This window comes from Equus asinus, chromosome 7 (assembly GCF_041296235.1).
Source record: "Equus asinus isolate D_3611 breed Donkey chromosome 7, EquAss-T2T_v2, whole genome shotgun sequence".
Lineage (NCBI taxonomy): Eukaryota > Metazoa > Chordata > Mammalia > Perissodactyla > Equidae > Equus > Equus asinus.
Genome location: NC_091796.1, coordinates 53,737,894 through 53,762,886, shown reverse-complemented (window position 1 = coordinate 53,762,886; position 24,993 = coordinate 53,737,894). Strand labels below are relative to the sequence as shown.

Genomic DNA, 24,993 nt, shown 5'->3' with positions numbered 1-24,993 from the left:
CTATTATTATTACTGGTGGTGGTGATGGTAGTTGTCGTCGTCATTGTCAAGAAATTTGAAAGGAAACATTCTTCTTTGGACAATTATAAGTAACACGGAGAGTTTACTAACTGCCAGCTCACTATTACTGCCCCCGTTTTCAAGAGAACTGAAGCCCAGAGAAGTTAAGGAACGTGCCCCAGTCTCACTAGCGAACAGCAAAGCCAGGAGTGGAATCTAATCAATTTGGCTACAGCAGCAGCTCTCTTAGGCTATCTGACTCACCTACGCCATTCAGCTGTTAAAACACCTACCATAATGACCTAATTGGGTAAATGGATACTCTGTAAAGTATTACTAAATTATCAAGCCAAAAAAAAAAAAAAAAAACAAGGAAGAAGATTATTGTTTGCTGATTCGTCCTTGTCACAGCTGCCAGACAAGGCCAAAAAGGGAGTTTTAACTTAGGATATGGGGCTAACAGGCACAAAACCAAGCAACAATTTAAAAAATCAAAACAAAATAAAACTACTACCCCCCTAAGTAAAGAAAAAAACCCCAAACCTCACTGTAAGTGTTAGACGACAGGGAAGATGAACAGAGGATAAATTACTTAACAAAGAATAAGTAAACACACACTTACACACACACACATACACCAGGGGAGGAGGCTGCCCTTAGACTCCACAGCATCAGATCAGTTGGTGCATGTTCCCTGATTCGAGGAATTCTCTCCCCTGCACCCTTTTTCTCCCCTTTGCTTCCCATGTTAGAAGACAGTCATGTTTCATTAATTTATGTGGCAAATCTAGAAATCAAAAACATTCTTATCAACTCCCTAAAATATTAGGAATGTTTATACAACTCTTCTTAATTTCCTCCTATCTTTCACATTTCTAAAAGAAGTTTTTAGTAAGGACAAGAGAAAGTTTTCTAAAGCTCCAATGATAAAAAGAAATGCATTTGAGAATGTCTCTTCCTCGTCTTTCTTCTCACACCAGTTTAAAAAGAAATACTAGATTTCAGATATTGCCCAATCTCTTACCTTAAAAAAGTTAGCACAATTTAATTTAAACTTTCCTCCTCTGTCCATGGCAGAACACTTAATTTAGGTAGGTAGAAGTCACAAGTAAAAGATTATGATATTGATAATTTGATATGAATTTACCAGAAATTAAAAAACCCCTTTTTAACTTGTAAAGACAATATCAATGCAAGCATAAAAAAAGCTGGGAAGTACATACAATAAACTGTTAATAACATTTATCTATTGATGGTGGGATTGTTTTTAAATTATCTTTCTTTTTCCTTATTGGTATCTTCTAATTTTTAAAGTAATGAACGCTAATTACAACACAATACAATAAAGGAAAAGGAAAATATCATATAGTAACTGAGCTAATCCCAACTCTATGACTATCCTTGAACAAGTAGTTTTAAAAAATAGACTTATCACTCAAAAAGATGGTAAGAACAAGTGAATTTGCAAAGTGAGCGCCCCTCCACCCCTTGCTGGTACTTCAAGATTCCAAGGAAAATAAAATTCATCCCAGTGCTTAGACTGAGAATCTTCCATTAAGAGTTGGAGTTTCTACAATTGCCTTCTAGTATAATACTCCAAACTCTTTTCCCCCAGTTATGATACACTTGTACTGACCCAAACATCTCCCTCAACAAGTTCCTCTTTTGACTAAGTATAAACATTTTCAGAGTACTGCACTTGAGCTATTAATAAAAGCTGACTTTTAATACCAAGTATCGGGAGAAGATCAACATCAATTTTTAAAAAGTATAAAAAAAGGATTGCCACAGTTAGTGACAAGAAAGAACAAGAAAAACAATGGTTTTTAAAAAAATCACGTGCATGCTAAAAGAAAAAGAATTTATCTATGACACTACTTTAGGGTTGCCTGGTCTTAACAGCAAGTAAGGTAGATGGGGATATATATTTTTTAAGTAGTAATTCATTTTTTAAAAGGTTTCAAATTTGTATTTCCAAGCTCTGTCTACTGAAAATTCCAAAAAGCAATGATAATTCAATAACAATATACACTTCCTAGTACCATGATTGTGGTTTCCTAACAGCATCAGCACTGAAAAGAATCAAGGCTCCTTGAAGGTATGGCCAATTCCAAGTCTGGGGCAGGAAATACACACAATAAGCCTTGAACATCCTGTGCCCCAAAGCAAAGAAGCTATCAAAGACTAATGGGTCATGTCAAAAGACACAGGAGTCAACATGAAGGGTTCCCATGGGCCAAGAACTAGAGAAATTGAACACAAAAGAGAATAAATGCAATGGACTGAAGAATATTTAAAATAGAAAAACTCATGAATTAATTTTGCTACTCAAGAAGAAAAAGACAGCTCTTCTTGAAAAAAAAACAAAACCAAAGTACCTAATTGAACACTACTAAAAGGAAAAGGAAAGAGTGAAGCATTTATCCTGCTCTTCCCATACTTCAAAGAAACCAAATAGTCCTAGTTATTCAGAGTTTTTATTTTTTTAATGAAGAATTCCACCTAATAAATATGGAAAGAATGACGGAATTTTAAAATTACCACTCTGTCACCCTTAATGCAAAATTCATTTAGGCAATGATAATAAGTGAAACCATTAGATAAAAGGTTGATGGGGAATTTTATAATGAAGGGATCAGACTGTCACCTCCTGGACCTACCGATCAACTTTAGCATCACTAAAAGTGTGCCTCCCCATGGGAGACGATATGAAGCACACGCACTACTTAGGAAGTATTCCTGCCAGATGCGCAATGACTGTGGTCAAACCTATAGAGCTAACTGCCACTTACAGGATCAAGAAACAAGTTAAATGACACCACAAGAAAAGCAGACTCAGAAAGAGGGACAGGTAGACAGAACAACTGATCTTGTTTCTGCACAAGCCAAGATTACCTAGTGTGCCAAAGATGGAACTAGGATTCAAATTTAGACTCAAAAGCCTAGGGTTTTTCTTCCCACTAACACACGCTATTTGAAATTTTAAGAAGATGAGAGTGAAGATGATATATTCTGTTTGTGGTATATGTCTGTAGTTATTTTTGGTTGGAGTTAAAGATTTTATTTTTTCCTTTTTCTCCCCAAAGCCCCCCCGGCACATAGTTGTGTATTCTTCATTGTGGGTTCTTCTAGTTGTGGCATGTGGGACGCTGCCTCAGCGTGGTCTGATGAGCAGTGCCATGTCCGCGCCCAGGATTCGAACTAACGAAACACTGGGCCGCCTGCAGCGGAGCGCGCGAACTTAACCACTCGGCCACGGGGCCAGCCCCATGGTTGGAGTTTTTTTTAAGGCATAATGTGTGCCAGGCACAGTACTAAAAAGACAACTTTGTATAACTTGTCAGTTTTTTGTTACCTTTTTCTCTACAGATGATGTCACTCACTTTCTAAACTTTAACAATCATCCACCCAACAAGGCAGCATCTATACGAATCCTACTATTGAAGTGGTTAAGCACATAAGCTCTGGAGTCAGATGATCTTAATTCAAATCCTGCATCCACTACCCTGTGTGATGCTGGGTAAGTTACTTAGTCTCTCATCCATAAAATGGGGTAATATAACCAATATCATAGGTTTCTGGAGAATACACAAGATTTTATACACATATTAAGTTTTTAGAATAGTGCCTGGAACAAAATAAATGTGCATAAAATGTTAGAAGTAACAGTAGAGTTTTGCTTTTTTTTTAAGCATTGTGCTACACTGAGTATACTAAGAAAAGTAAGATGCACTCCCTCCCTTGTATGTGTTGGGCACTACAGTAGACTCTGGGACATTGGTCTAGGAACAAATGACCACCGATGTAAAAGTTCCAAAAGCTGCTATTTGGTAAGATATACAATTAATTTATTAAGAAATCTTAAAATCACATACACAAATCATTATTGTTCCTTACTGCTATCAGATTCTTCAACTTCATATAAGAAAATTATTTGTTACAGGCATCACTGCATACATGTTCTTTCTCTATTAAAAATATTCACTGATAAGAGTGATAATGTGTGACTACTAGACAGAGAAATCAAACATAGTTCTTGCCAGTTCTTGTGGAGTCTATAATCCGAAATTTAAAACAAACACATGGGGCCAGCCCGGTGGCGTAGTGGTTAAGTTTGCACACTCCGCTTCAGTGGACTGGGTTCACAGGTTCGGATCCCAGACGTGGACCTAGCACCACTCGTCAAGCCATACTGTGGCGGCATCCCACATAAAATAGAGGAAGACCGGCACAGATGTTAGCTCAGCAACTATCTGCCTCACAAAACAAAAAAACAAAACAGATATTCATGGTTCTCTCTTTTGTGCTCTTTTTGCATTTCATTTATTCTTTTAAATTGATACTTGTCATTCTCAATTATAATTAATTGGGTCTGGTATTTGTCTGACTCCTCTAATAGATTGTAAGCTCTTGGGGGCAAATATTTTGTTTACAACTGGAATTGAGTTAAAAAAAAAAGGAATACATTGAGCTTTTTTGTGTGTCTTATCCAATTATACATTAAACTGGCCTGAATAGCTCTCACTTCCCAAGAACATTCCACAAAAGCACAAAACTAACGATGCATTCAAAACAAGTGTTTTATTTCATTTTTACTCATCCTCCTTGCTGAAAATCTTTAGGAAATGCAAACAGATTAAAAGACAAAATTTCCAGCCTCTTTTTATAGTTTTGTTCATCTAAATCTGGATGAATCTTTTGACAGTTTCTGAAGTCAAAAGTATTTTAGATACTGAAATAAAAACCTACCCCTAGTAAGTCTTTATTCTAAAATTAACCATTTTTACCAATATATGTACAGATACGTAACATGTCTTATGTTGTTATAGAAATAATTACTGTAATATGCCAACTAATTTCACAGTAATTGTTAAAAACTGTCATGATTAAAAGATAAAGTACAATGGTATTTTTCCTTTGTAACAAAGAGTTACATGTTACTACTGGAAATCTTTACTTTCTCTCTTGAAATACCAGAAATTCTTCTGTAAAATAAACACATCTCGTCAAGACTCTCTGGAACTAGTATAATTACCAGAGGCAATCCCTGTGTAAGATCAAAGAGGCAAAACAATAACAGGCAACGTGTGACCTCTACCATGTCACCAGAGACCAATTTTTCAACAGGGAGAAGAGTCAATAATCCAGAACAGAAAACATTAAATAACGAGAAATGCTCCCAAAGTGTGGTTTACCACATCCATCAAGGCTGCCATAGTCGGAGAGTTCAGAGTCTCTATGGTCTCAGAGAACAAACTTCTGGGGATATATCACAACAATCATTAAATCTGCATAAAACACTGGCAAAAACCAATTTCCCAAATGCACAGAAAATATTAAATTTCACAAATTTCAAAAGATATTACAATTTTCCAAACTTCATTGGATGCTTCAAAAAATAAAAGGGGAAATGCACAATAGACTAAGTATTTTTCACATAACATTCACCTAATTTCTCTTATTTACCTATCCCCATTTAATTTTCCTAAGAAGTTGTTTGCAAAGTGGGCTATGAACATTAACTAGATAAATATAATTAACAATAACCCAGACTTTTGCAGGTTTTAGTTTAATTTAGTTTTGTTTTGGTAATACTGGGTCACCAAATCCAGAAACAGGGTTTTGGTCTCCTTTGTCACGTATCTGGAATTGTAAGTGTGCAAAGAGGGGTAAAGAAATTCCCATTCATGGTAATTACAGTAAAATAGAAGTACATTTAAAATCGACTTTTAAAAGGCAACACAGATAAAGTTGTGCCTGATTGTTTTTCTTAGCTACTACTGCCAAACAGCTGTCTTCTTTCAAAATCAGATGTGAGTTAGGGACTGAACAAATGTATCTGAATTATTTAACTTGCAAACACCCATTCCACTGGTAATTCAGAAAGTAGTCAAAGAGGGACTTAGCTTAAAAGAAAAAGTGCTGGAAATTCAAAGCAACTGCGAACATTCTGTTCTTATATGGATTTGTTACTCCCGCCGCCTTCATCTTTCCACTCTATCATCTGCCCCTGTCTTTCCATCTTCTTATCTTATTAACATTGCTAATTGTATTTGTCAGTTTTGCCACAATTTCAATGCTACTTAACCAGCTGTGGGTTTTCTCTAGGCAATTATCAGTCACTACACTTAGGTTTCTAAATTAGTTGTTGAAAGGCACTTTAACCTTGAGGAAATAAAGCACACTGTACACTAAGCCTTACATTTATGTGTATGTTGCTTTAAAATGAGTAATTATTAAAAAGGATTGAAAAAATCACACACAGAGGTAATTCACAAATATTGTAAATTTATAAATTAATAAGAAAATGCTTATACTAGTCATAATTTTATCTTTTTCCCTTTACTATACATATTGTAGTAAACGTTCTCTAACTATGTATATGTACATGGATATAGTGTATAAACTGGAACATCAAAATACTGCCAAATTCCTCTAACAGTCCCCTTTTGGTACCTATCAGCCAGGTGGAGAACACCTTTCAAAGGTATCCACAATCATAGAAGTGGTATCTTGAGGTCATGGGCTGAGATAAAGAGAGCTCTTACAACATGTGGATTTCCCCCCTTCTCCATTTCCTTTCAAAGAGAAAATTCTTTATTATATTTGCTTTTCTTATTCTCTATTCTTGACTCTGACATTGATTTTCTTCTTACTACTACAAAATATACAAGAAACACATTCAGGGAAAAACACAAGGTTTAAGGTTATTCATCAGGGTATACCCACTTCTATGAAACACAACTAAATTTTTAAAAAATCTTCTGTAATACAGAAACATTACACTTCAGCCTACATGCCCAGAAACTGATGACTGGATAAAGAAGATGTGGTATATATACACAATGGAATACTACTCAGCCATAAAAAAAGACAAAATTGGCCCATTCACAACAACGTGGATGGACCTTGAGGGTATTATGTTAAGCGAAATAAGCCAGTCAGAGAAAGACGAACTCTATATGACTCCACTCATAGGTGGAAATTAGTATATTGATAAGGAGATCTGATCGGTGGTTACCAGGGAAAAGGGGGGGTGGGGGGAGGGCACAGAGGGGGAAGTGGTGTACCCACAACATGACTAACAAAAATGTACAACTGAAATCTCACAAGGTTGTAATCTATCATAACATTAATAAAATAAAAAAAATAAAAAAATAAAAAAATAAAAAAAACAGAAAAAAAAATCTTCTGTAATACAGAAACATTACACTTCATGTGCCATTTATTCACTTTATATGTAAAAATAAATTCAAAAATAACTTTTTAGAGTTAACAAGTTTTGGTGTTTCTAAAGGTTTATAATATCCTGTTTGTGGGTCAGTCAAAAGCTTGTAAGAATAATTTTTAAATTAATGTAGGCTTATTCCATACCCCTCTCTCTCTCCCCCACTTTCTGCTCCAAGGAAAGAAAAGGTGATATTTCAAGAGCGCAAAATTCTTCACTGAGAGACAAACATTAAAATGATAAACATTTTGGAAAGCAAAATACACTTCAAACCCTAACTGTTTTTCAGACCTATATTGACCCTTATAGTAGTTGCCAACATTTGGGAAGGATTATCCCGCCATTAGACAAAAGCAAGCATTCCCTAGATAAATCAGGAGTTTTTGCCATGAGACTCATAAAACCTTTTCACAACACAGATTTTCAAGAGAATCCTTTAAGGTTTTAGAAGGCTGCTCCTTTTACTAAGTAACAAAATACACCCCATGGTGTCTCAGTGACCCCACTCAGCTGTCCTTTGACCTCTTCAATTGTTGAAGCCTAACTCCAGGGTCCACAGAATTTGCCTCCCATATCAAAAAGGCGAATGCTGCTTCCTCCTAGCACCTGGTGTAACAAAACGCAACAGTTCTCCCTCTTCTCTCTCCTCCACTCCCTCTCTGACCATTTTCCAGATGTTCCAGGCCCAAATGTTAAGCCAATACTAGGTTTCAGGAACCGTGTGGTCACTATGAAGGAACAAACAGGGACCAGGCTGAAGTGGCAATGACCCTCTTGTTCTTTTTGGCCTCAAAAGGATACGACGGGTCATAAAAGAGGAAAAGATCTTTGGCCTCCCTTGGAAATGCCAGGCTATTTAAGCACATTGTAACTTCCAAAAGGAGAGAGATGGTCTTCGGTTATTCCCTGAGAGACAGGAGGTGCCTAAAACAGTATCCCTAAATTTGTAATTCTAAGCAAACTTTTAATTTTCTTTGACATAGGGGAAAACATTTTTTTCCTTTTCTAAATTAAAAGCCTTCAAAACATAGGAAAAAAAAACCTTTTATAGAGATTTTAAAAATACATGTCAGGATAGTGCTATATGATGAAAATTTCAAATATATGCAGTGACTAGATGCGGTTTGGGTTTTTCTGCAGAGGCCATAATCTAATGTCTCCGTTATTAGAAAATTTGAAAGATAAAACCACAATCAACAAAGGGGAAGCAAGAACTGAATTCTTATTATCTTAATTTAGGTATATAAGAAATCTAACACAGAGGCTGGTGTAGGAAAAAAAACTTACTGCTGAATAAGTTGTTTGTTGGGTTTTTTTTTTTGGTGGAGAGGATGGGGGAGGGGAGTGGAAAGCGAGGAGGGGAGGAAAGGAAGGAGAGGAGCTCATAGAAATAGTTGCTTAATCAGGTTAAGGACCCAATATAGTTCTCTTTATTTAAATTCCTAATATAACTTCCTAAAACAAATTTGATCTTGAAAAATTGGGGAGGGGACATATTGCAATTGTACAATACCTTAGTTTATTTATTAACATTTTTGAATCACGTTCATGATTAAGTTGGGCTGTCAACACTTCAGGGAGCCTGCTGCCTAGATTTTACTTGTTTAAAGCTTTTGTGCACCTGCAAAAACATAAAAAATAAAAAATATATACGTAAAGCCATGAATTAATTTCCAAATGCATTATATTCTACAATACAATAATCTGAATATTTACAATTCTACAAAAATTACAATTAGAAATAAATTATCAAAGTCTTACACAACTCCATCCTAACTGGCAGATATAGATATTCCTCCTTCTTAAATACTCCTAAACAATCACTGCTAATTATATATTCTCAAAAACAAATTCTGTTGTTCTTAGGATTTCCCCCTCTAATTGTAAGCTGAATAAATCTGTCAAGTCTGCATTTTTGACAGGTGTCACTATAATGCTAAAAGCCCACAGATTATTTTCATTTTTAGGAATGAAATCAGCGAAAGGTAACTTTCTTACTCTAAGGGGTTTGAGTTTGATAATCTCTGTTGCTTGGCTAAAATTTATCTCATCAAAAAATTATCAAAAATTTAAGACATAACTAATATTGATTGAAATTATTTTTCTATTTTTTGAAACTAATGCTTTAATAATTTCCAAGAAGAAAAAGAGCTACTGTCTCTTACTCTTTTGAGTAGTGTATTTCTAGAAGAAATGAGATAATATTTATATTATTATATATAAAATATATAAATATATAAATAAAAATATATAAATATGTATAATTATGTAATAATTATTATAATTACATATAACTGGCTGGAAATTACAGTGTGCATAGTATTCTTTTCTCTAAGTAGATTATGGTCAATATAAATATTACACGGAAAAATATGAAATATAGTCATAAAGCAGCGACTGAAATAAAAACTATTTGTCATTGATTTTTATACATAATTTAGAAGTGTTTCTATTCCTTTGTTACCGTGTCTAAAACAGAAAACAAAACCTCTTTTGTTTCCTAAGAATGTACTAACTTCAAAACGCATATTTATAGCATTAAAATATTTAAAGTAATATTAACTTGAGTTTTCTAACAACAGTTTTTATTTTACTCTCCTTTTATGCCAACTTGAAAGAGAGAAAGAACCATTTTAGATTTTGAAATAAAAATCTTTATCTTACCTCTCTTGCTGTCAGAAGAATGTCTTCAGGCACAAGAACAGTTAAAAATGCAAGACCTAGATTTTCAAACTCACGTATTTCCAACCCACCTACACACAAATAGACATCTTTTTGTAAGTCAGGAGTCTTGCTCCCTACGTCCAAACCCAAGATTACCCCATATGGTCAACAAGGTCAAACTGCATTACTGCCAATGAAACTATATGACTCCACAAGGACCTTAACGATTTTTAAAAAAGGTCAGTAATCCAATTCCAATAGCTTCAGAGTCTAAAATTGCTAATTTTTGGCCACGTGCTGCACACTTCACCTGCTAGTAATGACATTTTTGTATTTTCTTCTAATTACACTCAAAGCTAAGACCTTTGGCCCTGGGCCATAGACCCCTATTCAGGCTGCACACATTCTCTTAAACGACCTGATCCTTTGTTGTCACTCTTACTCTTTCATCTATTATTTACACCCATAGAAAAGGAAGATACTCTACCATTTGTATAGCTTAAAGCTTCTAATCATCTTAATTTCTTTGCCTTTCACTAGGTTTTTTCATAGACGAATGCCAAAAACTTTGACAAAATCATTTTTTCAACCACATCGCCCCCCGACCCCCAACCCCTTCTCCTTTCTTACTCCCTGGTCAAGCTCCTGCCTAGTCCTTCCCTTCCACAGGAGGGACTTTCTATCTGCTGGGATTTACAAATTCTAACTTTCACCAATAAAATGAATTTCTAAATATAATACAAAATCTCCACCTTGTTCTGACAGATCAATAACAATTATATTTCTTTCATGAAAGAGCCCATCAAATTAAGTGGAAAGTTACTTAAAATATCTTAAAATCTGCCCCCAGCCTCCCTAAGGCATAAGCATAGAATTTTCAGAATTCTCCTGTAAAAATGCCAAAGAAGCTTCATAAGCAAGGGATGTTATTTATTATGTGGTTAAAACTTTTCAAACATTTTAATATCTACAGTTGCTCAAATGTTTACAAGAACAGGAAAAAAAAGGAAAGGAGATAAAAAAGAAAATAAAATATAAATTTAAAGATTAAAATTTTTTAAAATCTTTACAACATTTAAAAGACTAATTCTCCAAACAGCAAAATCCTCACACAAAACATCCTATACCATTGTAATTTCCCAACACTTTTTTCAGACGTCTTTTAATGTCCAAGCACATTTTGCAAATCCAAAGCACAGAACTGTTTACCATGATGCAGATGTCCCCCTCAGATCACGGTAGCCACCAAAAGACTTTGATTTCCAAGATGTTTATAAAATGACATATGATCCATCTTTGCTCTCTCTTTCTCTATTGCTCAGCTTACTCTTGATTTCTAACAGTACTTCCTTGTTGTCTGTCCGCTCTGCAGACCCTGAAACCCCTTGTCTTTTCTTATTTTCACCATTTGCTTCAACCAGCAGTTCACTGGAGACCCATCCATCTTGTAATGCCTAAAGTGACAGATGCTCTCAGGAGCCACCACACTGCTGAGTGAACAAAAGATAACATCACCTCTAGGAACTGCAGAGAGAAATACAACTGCAACCTTAAGACAAGGGCTGACTTGACAGACATTAGACCATAAACCTCTTCTAAGCGAAAAAGAAAACAATTGCCACACACACAAAAAACTCTGACACAATCAAAGGCAGAAAAGAGTGATTATTTGTGGATTGCCTTTTCAGTCTGTGGCTCACTTTTCTCCCCCAACGCTTTTATATTGGGGCAATTCACTTGCCAAGAGGCAAGAGAAGTTCTTGGGAAAAAAGTCTTTCTCAATTATCTTCTTTTCCTCAACAATATTCAAAGGGAAATTCATTCACATGTGTGTTTCAGTAAATCTAAGTCTTATGATGCAGCATTCTTAAGCCTGACCCGGCTTGTTTGCATAATACAATATCTGGACTCAGAAATGCTGACTCTTCTACTGCTGTGAAAGGCATATGCATGCTTTGAAAATTAAAAACACATTAGAAATTAAAAAGCAACCTCTGACACCATGTCAACAATATGTGTAGCTCATAAAAAAAGCTCACAATTCACTGTTGAGATCACCTCAAACTTGGGTTAAAAAGACAGTTAACAAGAGGATTCTGGGAAGGACTACAGATCTCTTTTTTAACAAAGGAAAGGTCATATTAACATCTCCCAGCAACAAACTAATGAGAGGGACACTGTAGAGGCAGGCGACTCTGCTTGATGCCATCTAGGGATTTTTGTTTTTATTTTTTTAATCATCTTATTTAAAATCTTCATGCAGCAATAGGTAGATTTAAACTCTACATTTAATTTTAACTTTAACCTTCAGATAAATACAGTAAAGGGAAATTTTTGAAGAACAAAAAAACAATGATTTGGATGTCAATTAAGAACATTGTATGATCAATGTCAATTATGGAGATTAACAACCCATTTTATAACAGATATCAAGCAAGACTGAAGAAAATCTCTGCTGCAGTGAAATACATTAGCATTTTCACAAGGGTAAATGATACAATATCTGTGTTAAATCCAAAACAAAGAGCTCAAACTCAAAAAAAGTCTGTCAACCATATTTCTAAGAAAGAAACATAAGCATTTACAATGACATTTCTTTAATTCAAATGTTTTCATTTTTATTTAAAATTTTTGCACAAAAAGCCTTTAAGATACAATTATTTTTCTTTGGGGTCACTAAGGACTCCTCTCATCCTCATTCTACTAAAAAAACATAAATTTAAAAAGATATTTTATCTCCTGTGTAAATAAGATAGCATAGATATTTCACAATTTCAGAATTTTCTGGGTTTTATTTTAATGCTGGCAAAACGAATGCATACAAAATAATTAAATGAATATATACAATTATATAACTCAATGGAAAAAAGATTAAATAATTATAGTTATCAATATATAAAGGGTTTGTTCTAATATGGGTTTGATCTCTAACTAAACAACTTTGTTTAACACACACTGACCTTAAGTAATCCTCCCAAACTATAAATCCAAAAGTACCACATCATTCAACACTCTCAAACTTTGGCATTAATACCAAGAGAAAGATGTGACCTTGAAATGACAGCTCCATTGCAGAAGGCTCAAAAAAAGACCCAATTAAACGACCTGCTTTTAAACACAATAGGATCGATAGGCATGCAGGAAAAGTACACCCCTGTGGAAAGTTCTTACTGCCTGATTGATCAAAAACAAAACAAAACTTTTCTTTTTTTAAGGGCCTCTTCCAGATCACAGTCAGTGCCAGAAATCCACACAGGAAAAAAATCCATCAAAATGAAACCCTAAAAGGGTTTACCCTTCACCATCCTATTTGCACTTCAAAACCCTGTAAGTCCTTCAGTTAAACCCCAGGGCTGAACCATTTCAATAATAAGAGAGGTGGCCAGCAGTGATTTATCTCCCATTTGGCCTCTGGACAGAGCTGTAATGTCTAGGAAACTTCCCCTCCCTCACTCGCACCCTCCCCCAAGTCCCCACCTTCATTTCGGCAGCTTCGCATCTGCAATACCTTCCAAACAACTCATATGCCCCTTCCAGTCACAAGCAAGAACGGTCTGTAACTCAAGATTTGGGTACATTTTCTTGGCAATGCTTTCACAAACTGGAATGCCGCTGAGTAATCAGACATTGAAAATACCAGGTTAAATTTCAGGTTATCTTTGCTATAAATTGGAGGAAAAAAAGAAACTTCCTTAACTTTAGCCTCTCTCTTCTCACATGTGTTAATTGTTGTCAGAAAAACTTTTTCCAGTTTATACCTTGATATTTTTACATTTTGGGCCTTATCAGCCAACTTCCTGCAGTAGTGTTCATCTATATTTAAATCCTTGCATTGTAAAATATCCTAACAAATCTAAAAAAGTGGAAATTTCACAGGTCACAGACTCCTGGGTCAAAAAGACCTTAAAAACGGATATCAGACCATTATGACCCAACTGATTTATTTGACCCTTGTTATCAAATATGTATTATAACTGTCATCACACACACTCAACACAATTTTCCTCTAGTAAAATAACAAACAATGTCAACAATTATTCAAATAGAAATTTAGGGCCCAGACGTTATCAAATGTGAAACACAGTGGAGTTATTCCTTAAAAATGGAGGATATTTTGTCACTAGGCATGAATTCTCTATTTCAAAATTATGTTCACGTTTCCTAGTGTAGAAAGAGGATGAAAAATATATGCACCCTTTCCCCTACTTGCTCATTGTTTTCTGTTTTTGTTTAAATGAGGGTTTGTTTTTCTAATTGAGTCTGCTAAATTCCATCTGAATGCCACACTAACAATTTGCACTAAATGATTCCACTATAGTGATTCCAGTTTTACATGTTGAAAACTTTCAAGCTATTTTGCTGACTTCTTGAATTTAGAGACTCCACAGGCAAATATAAGCATATTTCATTTAAACCTATTATCAGTTAAGAAAAGTTTAAAAGAATAAAATTAAATATATGACAGCTAAAAATACAAGAAATACAATTTTTTGTCAATTAAAAGGAAAGAATTATTTATGTTTTGGGAGATACTTATGAATAAAAATTCTATTTCTTCAATTAAAGAATGCACCACTAAGGGGCTGGCCCAGTGGCATGGTGGTTAAGTTCACATGCTCTGCTTCAGCAGCCCGGGGTTTGCAGGTTCAGATCCCGGGCAAAGACCTACACACCACTCATTAAGCCATGCTGTGGTGGCATCCCACATACAAAATAGAGGAAGACTGACACAGATGTTAGCTCAGGGCCAATCTTCCTCACACCCCCCTCCAAAAAAAAAGAGCACCACTAATATCCTTACACCTCATTAGCAAATATTTTTCACTTTCAGAGCTCAAATATCCTAAATTCTAGAAAAACCAAACCTCATAGCAAATGACTTTATTGCATCCTACCAGGTCAATGAATCCCAGATTTGTACTTGAGATAACCTAAAAATTCAAACTGCACATATAAACCAGGAAAAATAGACAACTGAAAAAATCTAAGACATAAATTTTTATATCACTGAAACAAACTTTGGTACTAGTAACAATATTCAGGAAAACAAATTTCTTAACTTACTACATGGATTTTTTTTTAAAAAGCTTTCCTCAGAGAATCAACAAGAGTAATTGACCCACCACAGAGGAAATATTCAATCTTCATTAAATATTTATTCAGTGCAATAGGTTGTTAGGTCTATGTGGACCTCAAAGAAGAAATAGTTCCTATCTGGTAGGAAGTGGGTCTTGGGAGAATTGAATAGAGATGAGAAGCAGTTTCTCAAGTCATGACAATATATTTCAAAATGACAAAGCTAAAAACTAGAGATGTGCTACAAAATACATGTGACTACTTTGAAATCTGATACAAAGAAAGGGATACTTAAGGAAGTATTAATTTTAACAAGATTTGACTGGGTAAGCAACTTGATTTCCTATTAATGTAGCACAATAACATTTGGATGTGCAAGATCTGCAGTTCCCAACCCTCCTACACTGTATCCTAGCCAGGTCACTTGTCTTCTCTGGGCCTGTTTCCTTATCCATAAAATAGGGGATGAAGGTAATACATTTCCAGATTAAAAACAGTATGGTGGTAATGGGGGCAGAGAAGAAATTCTATTCACAATAGGAACAACAAAAATAATACCTAGGAATCACCTTAATGACGAATATGTGATAACATCATTTTTTAATTGCAAATAACAGTAGAATTTTGGGGGAACATTATGAAAACATCCATAAATTCATAAGGAAGACTATCAAAGAAAAGATGGAAGAAAATTTCTTCAAAAAAGGTTGTAAGAGGAGTTGAGTCAAAATAAATGTTAAATTATGAAGACAGAGCTTTTGGCCTTTAAATTCGTGTCACCAAATCCAATGAACATTTTTCAGTTCTCATCTAACATTGTCCTGGTAGATTTTTTTTTTTTTTGGCTGAGGAAGATTAGCCCTGAGCTAACGTCTGTTGCCAATCTTCCTCCACTTTATATGTGAGTCACCAGCACAGCATGGCTGATGATTGGTGTAAGTCCGTGACCAGGATCTGAACCCATGAACCCCGGCTGCTGAAGCAGAACATGCCGAACGAACTTAACCACTGTGCCACAGGGCCAGCCCCTTGGTAGATTTCTTGAAACTTTCTTTCCTTCTGCTGATTTCATCTCACGACTTTTCTAGTTTTCCTCCTTCCCTAAGCTGCTTCTCAATTTCCTTTGCACTCCCATAATACACTACCCAGCACTGTAATGTTGCAGTTCCACAGGGTTTAGTCTGTGGTAGCCATCTTTCAAGACGGCTCCACTGATTCTCACCTTCTGTGTAATCCCTTCCCACATTGAATCAGGGCTGACTTGTGGGATAAAAATATTGAGGGACTGGCCCCACGGTCAAGTGGTTAAAGTTCTGCACAGTCCGCTTTGGTGGCCCAGGTTCATGGGTTTGGATCCTGAGTGCAGACCTACTCCACTCATCACCCATGCTGTGGAGGCATCCCACATACAAAGTGGAGGAAGACTGGCACAGATGTTAGCTCAGGGACAATCTTTCTCAAGCAAAAAAAAAAAACAACAAAAAAAAGAGGAGGATTGGCAAAGGATGTTAGCTCCTTTGAATCTTCCCCACAAAATACATAAATAAATAAATAATAAAATAACATATTGAACAAGTGACAATGTGTGACTTCCAAAGTCATAAAAGATATTGCAGTTTGTGTCTCAACCTCTTGGATCTCTTGCTCTAAGGGAAAGCAGCCACCATGCTGTAAGGACACTCAAGCAGCTCTGCGGAGAGGCCCTCACGAGTAGGAACCAAGGCCTCCTGCCGAGAGCCAGCACCAACTTGCCTAATTGCTCTCCTTGCCTCCTCTCTGGCAATCCCTCCAATCACTTCTCTGCAGTACAGTGAAAATATAATCATGTCAACTCTTTGCTAAAGCCCTTCGTGGTTTCATATTGCTCTGAGGATAAAAATCAACATTGTAAATATCCCTACTCATCTCTCCAGCTTTATCTTGCACTGTTCTCTTCCTAAACAGTGTGCTCCAGCAACACTGACCAACTTTTAAACATGTATGTTCCCTCTGCCTGTAATACCACCTATCCTGTCTTTTACTTTGTCTTAGTGAAATCCCATTCATCCTTTAGATCTCAACTCAAGCACTGCTTCCCTGACACCTCAACACTTTGCTAAAGCTCCCACAAAACCTATTCATCTCCTTCCTATTACCTCATTTTTGATTAATGTGTGTCTTCCCTGTTAAATTCTAAGCTACACGAAGGTAGGGACTACGTTTTTCTGCTTTGGCCTATTATTGAAATCACAGCACCTACTGTGGTACCCTCCTACATAGTAGGTCCTCAAAAACATTGTTTGAATAATTTAATAATTTAAAATATAGGGCTGGCACAAGAATGAGAAGCTCATTGGCTACAGTCCCAAAAGACTTTATAATCTATAAGAATTATTATATGACAGTTGAGGCATTGTAAAACAATAAAGGGAAGGAGAAATTATTCATTTAATGATACTGAAATAATGATCAACAATTTAAATAGTGATAAATTCTAGAGAGAAGAAAAGATTAAATTTAAATATCTATACCTAATACATTTACATGCCTGCCCCCATCAAACCATATAAAAACTAAGAGGAAACAGAATTAAATATTTATTATGCTGATATTTATCATGTATCAAGATTTATTATGGTATCATAGTGAGAATTTAGCTTTCTAGGCCTAGAAATTACAAAGGATAAGACTGACAGATTTGACTAGTAAAAATACAAAACTTCCGCACATTTAACATGTAAAACAAATAAAAAGAAAGAACAATCAGCTGAGAAAAATGTTTCTAGCTGATGAAAATAGTTAATGCCTACTATGAAATAATAAAGTAAAACATTAACACCCCAACCCCTGGGAATAACCTAATACTCATTCCCTCAACAGGGAAAGAGGTAAGCACATTATAGTAACAGAAATAACCACCACCATTTATTGAGCACCTACTGTGTACCTCACATGCACTATCTCATTTAACCCTCACAAAACCACCCATAAGTGGAACATTATGAAGACGTAAGAAGTATATTTTTGACACAGAAATTTATTCATAATATATGAAGTGGAAAATATATTATAAAACAATACAGTCCCACTTCTATAAGGAAAAAATACATAAATAACCTCGTAAGATAGAGAGAAATCCAAACAGTGTGATATAAATCACAAAATAGTGGGTGACATGATGATAGGATGTACTTTTTTTCCTTTATGCTTACCTTTATTTTCCAGTTTTCTACAATAAAGAAGTTACTTTAAAATTTTACGCATGCTGCCAACAAGTAAGCCCTATATGCTTTTATCATCATCATTACCACTATCGTTATGGACGTTGACATTTGACAGCTGCAAAACACTGACTTTCTTAATTGACAGGCAATACTTCTTAAGGTAACACTTTTGTAGGTTTGTTATAGGAAAATGTACAGTGACAAATACAGTTTATGAACATGTGCATAGTAAAGATTATAAATAAATATAATTTGTTTTTAATATCCCTTCAGATATTTTTACTATCATGAGATAATGAACTTGTTGAGTTTATTTATAGTAGTTGCTCATGTGGAACTTTGAAAGAAATTTTCCATGATGATATAGGAAGTAGTCCCAAATTGATAACCCCTAAGATGAAAAACAAATTTCACAACTTAGTGTTAAAAAAAACCCTTTCATTAATTATCCTTCTGTGTCTATTCAAACTTACCTCTCATCATACTCCAATATGAAACACCTGCTTCTATCAATTTAATTTTATTGCTGTTCCCCACAAATAAGCCCATATCTGTCTCTGTGCCTTTGTTCAAGTTCTCCATCCCATTCCCTCACTTGACTTTTCAGCCTTAATCCTTTTTTCTTTTTGTTTAAAGATTGGCACCTGAGCTACCATCTGTTGCCAATCTTTTTTTTTTTTTTCTTCTTCTTCTTCTCCCGTAAGCCCCCCACCGATACATAGTTGTATATTGCACTTGTGAGTGCCTCTGGCTATGCTATGTTGGACACCGCCTCAGCATGGCCTGATGAGCAGTGCCATGTCAGCAGCCAGGATCTTAACCGGTGAAACCCTGGGCCGCCAAAGCGGAGCGTGGGAACTTAAGCACTCGGCCACGGGGCCGGCTCCACAGCCTTAATCCTTTTCTTGCTTTGCTCACGTTTATCTTTCTCTTTATAACTCCCACATCACCTAACAGAGTTATAGGCATACATCTGGCACTTAAGAAACAATGATATCACAAACATTTTCAATGGTATCACAAGCTATATTGAATCAATAGGGAAACTGTGCCTCTGTAGGTGTTTAAAATAGAAGATTTCTATTTTAAGGATGAAAAAAAATTCTTCCTTTTAATTTGAGTAGATAGTATGTTTACCTGATTAAAAATCTAGCAGTAGAAAACAATGTATAGTAAAAAGTATTTATTCCACAGTCTCCTCACACAGGGAACCACTTTCATTATTTTTTTTTTAGAAAGAGATACTTTAGATTTTTAAAATACATATATAAATAAAGATAAGTTAAACACATTCACTCTTTTGGACCTTGCTTTTTTAAGTTAAAAAATATCTTAGAGATCTTTCTATTTAGGCACATACTTCCTCATTCTTTTTTGTGGCTTCGGAGAATTCCCTGGCATGTATATACCATGATTATTTTAAACTAGTCCCTTAATGATGGACACTTAGTTTCCAATCTTTGTCATTACTAAAGATAGTGGAATAACCAACCCTGCAGTAACTAATACACACTAATTTTAGCACTTGGATAAATTCCTAGAAGTGAAATTACTGGGTCAAAGGATATATGCATTAATTTTGTTAAATATTGCCAACTGCCTTGCTTTTGTTTTGTTTTGTTTTAGCAGACACAAAGCAGATTTCATTTCTTCCACACATCAGAAATATTTTCAATCATAGTTCAGTTTCTCTAAAGTCTGTCTACATCAAGTAGTTAAAACGCCAAGAGCACAGAAAAGCTGAGTTGGAGGGAATCCCTGATAGTGAGGCACTAAGTGAGGGTTGAACTAAGAGTTGAACCAATTCACACTCCCATTAGCAATGTATGTATCCCCATACCTTCAACCACGTAGGATATTATCTATTTTTGGATCTTCATCAATCTGACAGATTAAAAATGATATCTTAACGTAGTTTTAATCTGCACTTCTCTTATTATGAATGAAAATGACTATCTTTTCAAATGTTTAAAAGTCCTTGAATTTTCTTCTGTGAAATTTCCAAACTTTATCCATTTTTATATTTGGTTGTTGGTTTTATTTTTGATTTCTAGGAGCTTTTTATGTATTAAGGAATTTTGTCCTTTATGTATGATAAGAGTTGCAACATTTCCCCCAGTTGCCACTTTGCTTTTTGACTTTGCTTATAGTGTTTGTTGTTATTTTTCAATGCAGACAGTCTTAACTTTTATATAATTAAATTTATCAATTTTTAAAATGTTAAGTAGTTATCTGGAAACACAGAACTCACTTTATTTGTTTAATTAAATAATCTACATTAGCCAGTGTTATATTTCCTAGAGGCACTAAGAAAGCAAAGGAGTAGAATACAAGGGGAGAGGTAGGGAAAAAAATTCTATCTAAATGCATTGAATCTGCAAAGATATTATTTTTCCATTTTAAAAAGAAATTCTTAAGCTTTTTCAGTTTATTGATGATTTTGTAAGGGGAACAAAACAGATATTTCCACCCTACCCACTCTCTTACTTTTGCAAAAGGGGCAGAAACACACACACATACCCTACAAAAACAGGAAAGGAGGAGGAAGAGAATGAACAAGGTGGGTGTGAAGTAGCCAGGAGAATGAAAATTTTAATTCAGTAGCTTCTGATTCTAGAAGAAAAAGAAGGAATATCTTTTGAGCCATTCTTTTTCTGGATTTTGGACTCCAAATTAGTGGAAGGGCTGCATACTTTTGTTAGAGGGGAGAAGACCCCAGGCAGAAGTGTCAAATATGGGTTTTTTTCCAATAAGGATGTTTATGGATTTTCTCCCTTTGTACCCCAAATTCCCATTATCAACCCTTCCCCTACTTCCTACAGATGTTCTACATTTCTTTAGCCCATGCTTGAAATAAATGGGGTCCAATCAGTTGTTTATTATTATCTTTGTTGGTGATTCCTACATCTACATCTTTGGCTGTAAAGTCTTTTCTGAGTTGCTGCTCACCACTTAGCCTCAATATGTCAACTCAATATGTCAACTCAATATGTCCAAAATTAATATGTCCAAAACAAAATTTATTATTATTAGAGTAAAAGCTATTCCTATTTCCTAATTTAATTATTTTTATTTATTCCCCTATAAGGTACTATGAACTGTGCTAGAAAGGACGGTAAAGGCAGTCTCTAATCTCAAAGAGATCCCAATTTAGAGGTGAAGACAGATCTGCACATGTGTAAATGTTCACTAGAAGTAGGAACAAAGTACTATAAAAGCACAGAGAATGTAGCAATACTGTGTGGAGAAAAGAAGAAAATATCAGAGAAGAGATGACATTTAGGGGACTTTAAAGGATAAAGTAGGGATTTATCAAATAGAGTTGGGATGATCTCACAGGCCAATAGGTCAGAATGTCAAAGGCATGGTTTATTTTAGAAATACTGAAAGTTCATTGTTGGGGGGCATTGAGTGGAAGAGAAGAGAATACGAAAGTAGGTTGGGTCCACTCTGTAAGGAACTTTATATGCCAGATTAGGAATTTGAATTTAATCCCAGAAACACGGGATAGCCAATAGAAGTTTTCAAAAAAGGAATTAACAATCAAATTTTTAAAAAATAGAAGGAAACTCTGGTGACAGTGTGAAAGTTGGATTAGAGATCAGATAAAAGGTTTCTGCAAGAGTGTAGGAAGAGGTGATAGGAACTGCACATAACCAAGGATGGAAGGAACAGACATGAGAAGCCCTCTCAGTAGGCAGTTAGAAATTCAGGACTCGAGCTCAGGAGTGGGGACTGAACAAACAGACCCTGGAGACAGACAGCTGCCACAGAGAGAGTTGATATCAATACTGGTGAGATTACCCAGGGATTGCCTTAGTGGAGAAAGTGTGGAGTAAGAGGGTCAAGGAGGGAAGTCTGAGAAACACTATCACTTGAGAGTCAAGCAAAGGAAGAGGAAAACCCAGCAAAGCAGATGGAGAAGGAGCCATAGAAGAAGTAGGAAGGAAACCAGGAACCAACAGGGTTGTGAAAGCCAAGGGACAAGAGAGCTAGGAGAAATGGGAGGTAGTCAACAGTTTCAACAGATAAGAGAGGTCAGTAGGATTAAGAATGAAAATGTGCCATGGCATGTAGCAATTATTTTTTCAAGAAGTGTGGTTAACGAGGATGGAAGTAAGTTGGTAGATGTAAGAAAGGTAAAATGGCAGGAAAGAGTAATTAGAGGGAAGGATGTTGTAGGATGAGGTTCTTCCCTCAAAGAAAAGGGAGAGGTGATAATAGAAGAAAGGAGATGATTAATGCAATAAAGCCCTAGAGAAGGTACTGAAGGGAGAGAGGAACAAATGGAAGACATCCATGGCAGAACCACAAGGCAACAGCCTGGGTCTCTGATGACAGCAGAGATGCTTTATCAGCCTCAGACAATTCTCTCCAACCTTTGTTTATATGGGAAAGAAAGAAACTTCTAATTTGCTGTTTAGTGTTTTCTGCTATTTGCAAACAAATGTAATCCTAACTGGTACAGGAGAGAAGGGTGTTGAAAGAATAAGCAAGGACCTCTCAAAAGCATGAAAACGTGAAATAGCACAGTATGTTCAGAAGACAAGACCAATCCAGCATTATTAGACTACCAAATGTGAGAGAGGGAGTGGTAGGAAAGGAAGATGAAAATGTATCCTCAGGTGTGAGGAGTTGAGACTGGATCCTGTACACAAAAAATAGCCATGCGGAAGGGCATTAAGCAAAGGAATGACATGTTCCCATTTCAGCTTTGAGTAGATTCATCTAGTGGCAGTCTGGAAGGGACTCATGAGGAGGCAAAACAGGATGCAGGGAGAGTGTTTAGAAAGTTCTACTATAGTCCTGGTGAGAGATCATGATGTCTGGATGGGTGCAGCTATGGTAGGGTTACACAGGACGGGCAGATCTGAGAAGTATTCAGGATCAGCAGGAATTGGTGACTAATGACACAGGCAAGTGACTCAGGATGAAGCCTTGGTCTCTACCTTACATTGCTTTTCTCCATCTCCACTGTTAGTACATTCAGGCATGACACTATCTCATTTATTCATTCAACAAATATTTATTGAGTGCCTTCTCTTTGTCAGGTCCTGCAGATGCAATGGAGAACAAGCTAGAAATGGTCTCTGCCCTCATAGATCTTAGTTAGGAATGTTAGTGCTGAAAGCTTCATACGTGATATCTCATTTAATCCTCAGAACAACCTTTGATATAGTAAGTACTATTATTCTCCCCATTGGTCAGGGGAGGTAACCCAGTCTTAGAAAGTTTAATAATTTGCTCAAGGTCAACAGGCTAGCTGATAAGTGGTGGTGCCAGGAATCAGACATAGAACCATCTTACTTCAAAGCCATATTGTTAATCACTTGACTGTGTTGTGTCTTACACAATTACATATAAGGTACTAAATACCATGACAAGGAGTGCAGTGGTTTGGATTATTGCAGCCTCCTAACTGGACATTCTTTCTGCACTTGGCATGTTCCAGCCAGAATAATTTTTCTAAAATGCAAATTGGGGAGAATGGTGGTACCTTCTTTGATTGGGGAACTCTGAGGGGGAAGATGAGGTTTTGAAGCAAAGGTCTTAGACATATTGATTTTGAGATGTCTGTGAAATACCCAAATGGAGATATCCAGCAGTAGTTTGATAGACAAATCTCAAATTTAAGGGGAAGCAGGGCTGGAGAGAAAGTCCTTGATATCACTAGTTTTTAGAGGTCAGCTAAAGTCAAGGCCAATACTGGGACTCTTCAGGGGCTCCTGGAAGTGAGAGGAGCAGCCTGCTGAGGAAAGGGTAGTTGGGTACAGGGGTGAAGAGAGTGGCATAGATTTGGAATAATTGATTAGAGGAAAAGGAGAGGGACTTAGCTAACAACAGTCAAAGATATAACTAAGTCGTATTTACGGTCAGGGACAATGAATTTATAGTGATATCAATCTGCATGGTTGAGGGATTTTCTCCAGTAGCAATCACTAACTCAAGAACAGGAAAACTTGCCAAAATTTCATTATTTTACTAGGTCCTTTCTTTTCTCCCAGTCTGATTTAAGACCTTGCCTGTGAGTTCCCAGAGCACCCTGAATTTCCCTTTGACTGGCTAATGAACACTTGACCTATCAGGTTCTGTGTAAGTCCATCTCTCCTTTGGACTTTGAAATCCTCAAAAACTCCTTTGAGACTTTGAAAACTTGCATTTTTTATTGTTTTTTATTCCCAGCAACTTGCACAGTGCTATTTGTGGACTTGTTTTATCTCCAGGTTGGACTGTAAAGTCTCTGAGGCAGCAACTGTGACATTGCACAGTTTTGCAGGGGCAGCACCTCAGTTCAAAGCCTCACACCCAGTATGTCCTCATTAAACATTTGTGGGATCAGACTGACTTTAATCTGGAGCCACAATGTAGAAACTAATGAACTATCTAATACTGTGAAAAGTGACTTATAAGTTTTCAGATTTGGAATAAACGGTCCCTCCTCTCAAGCTTTCACTCTCTGTTTTTCATTCGGACACCTCTACCCTGGTATGTGCCATTTTGTCATTGGAGTTTGGGCCGTACTGGCAGCTCTACTGGCTCTGTGACCATGGATGATCTACTAAGCATTTCTGGGCTGTCTGAGTCCTTGTTAGTAAAATTTAAAGGATTGGACCCAATGATTGCGGATGTCCTTTCTCATTCTAAAACCCAAGGAATCCATGATCCATGGAAGACCTTTAAACCATACCTGAGAACCATTGTCTTATAAAGCATGACTAAAACATGGGCTCCATGTTTCACTTTTGGAAAAGGCAAATAAATCCTTTCTCTATAAAACTGGGTTATAATCTGAAAAGCACATTGCTTCTAAAATGAAGACCC

General features: G+C 36.1%; 1 protein-coding gene across 15 annotated transcripts in view; it reads right to left on the bottom strand.

Annotated features, from left to right (window-relative positions):
• The window catches only part of GREB1L (GREB1 like retinoic acid receptor coactivator), a 240,767-nt gene that overhangs the window by 117,147 nt on the left and 98,627 nt on the right, over positions 1 to 24,993 (bottom strand). For 14 of the 15 annotated variants that reach the window (XM_044773554.2, XM_044773549.2, XM_070513371.1 and 11 more), the window contains one exon: positions 8,742 to 8,849. The exons of the other annotated variant lie outside the window; for it this stretch is intronic. The gene's annotated coding sequence lies outside the window, so the exon portion shown is untranslated. The remainder of the gene's footprint in view (positions 1 to 8,741; positions 8,850 to 24,993) is intronic. 15 annotated transcript variants of the gene reach the window in all.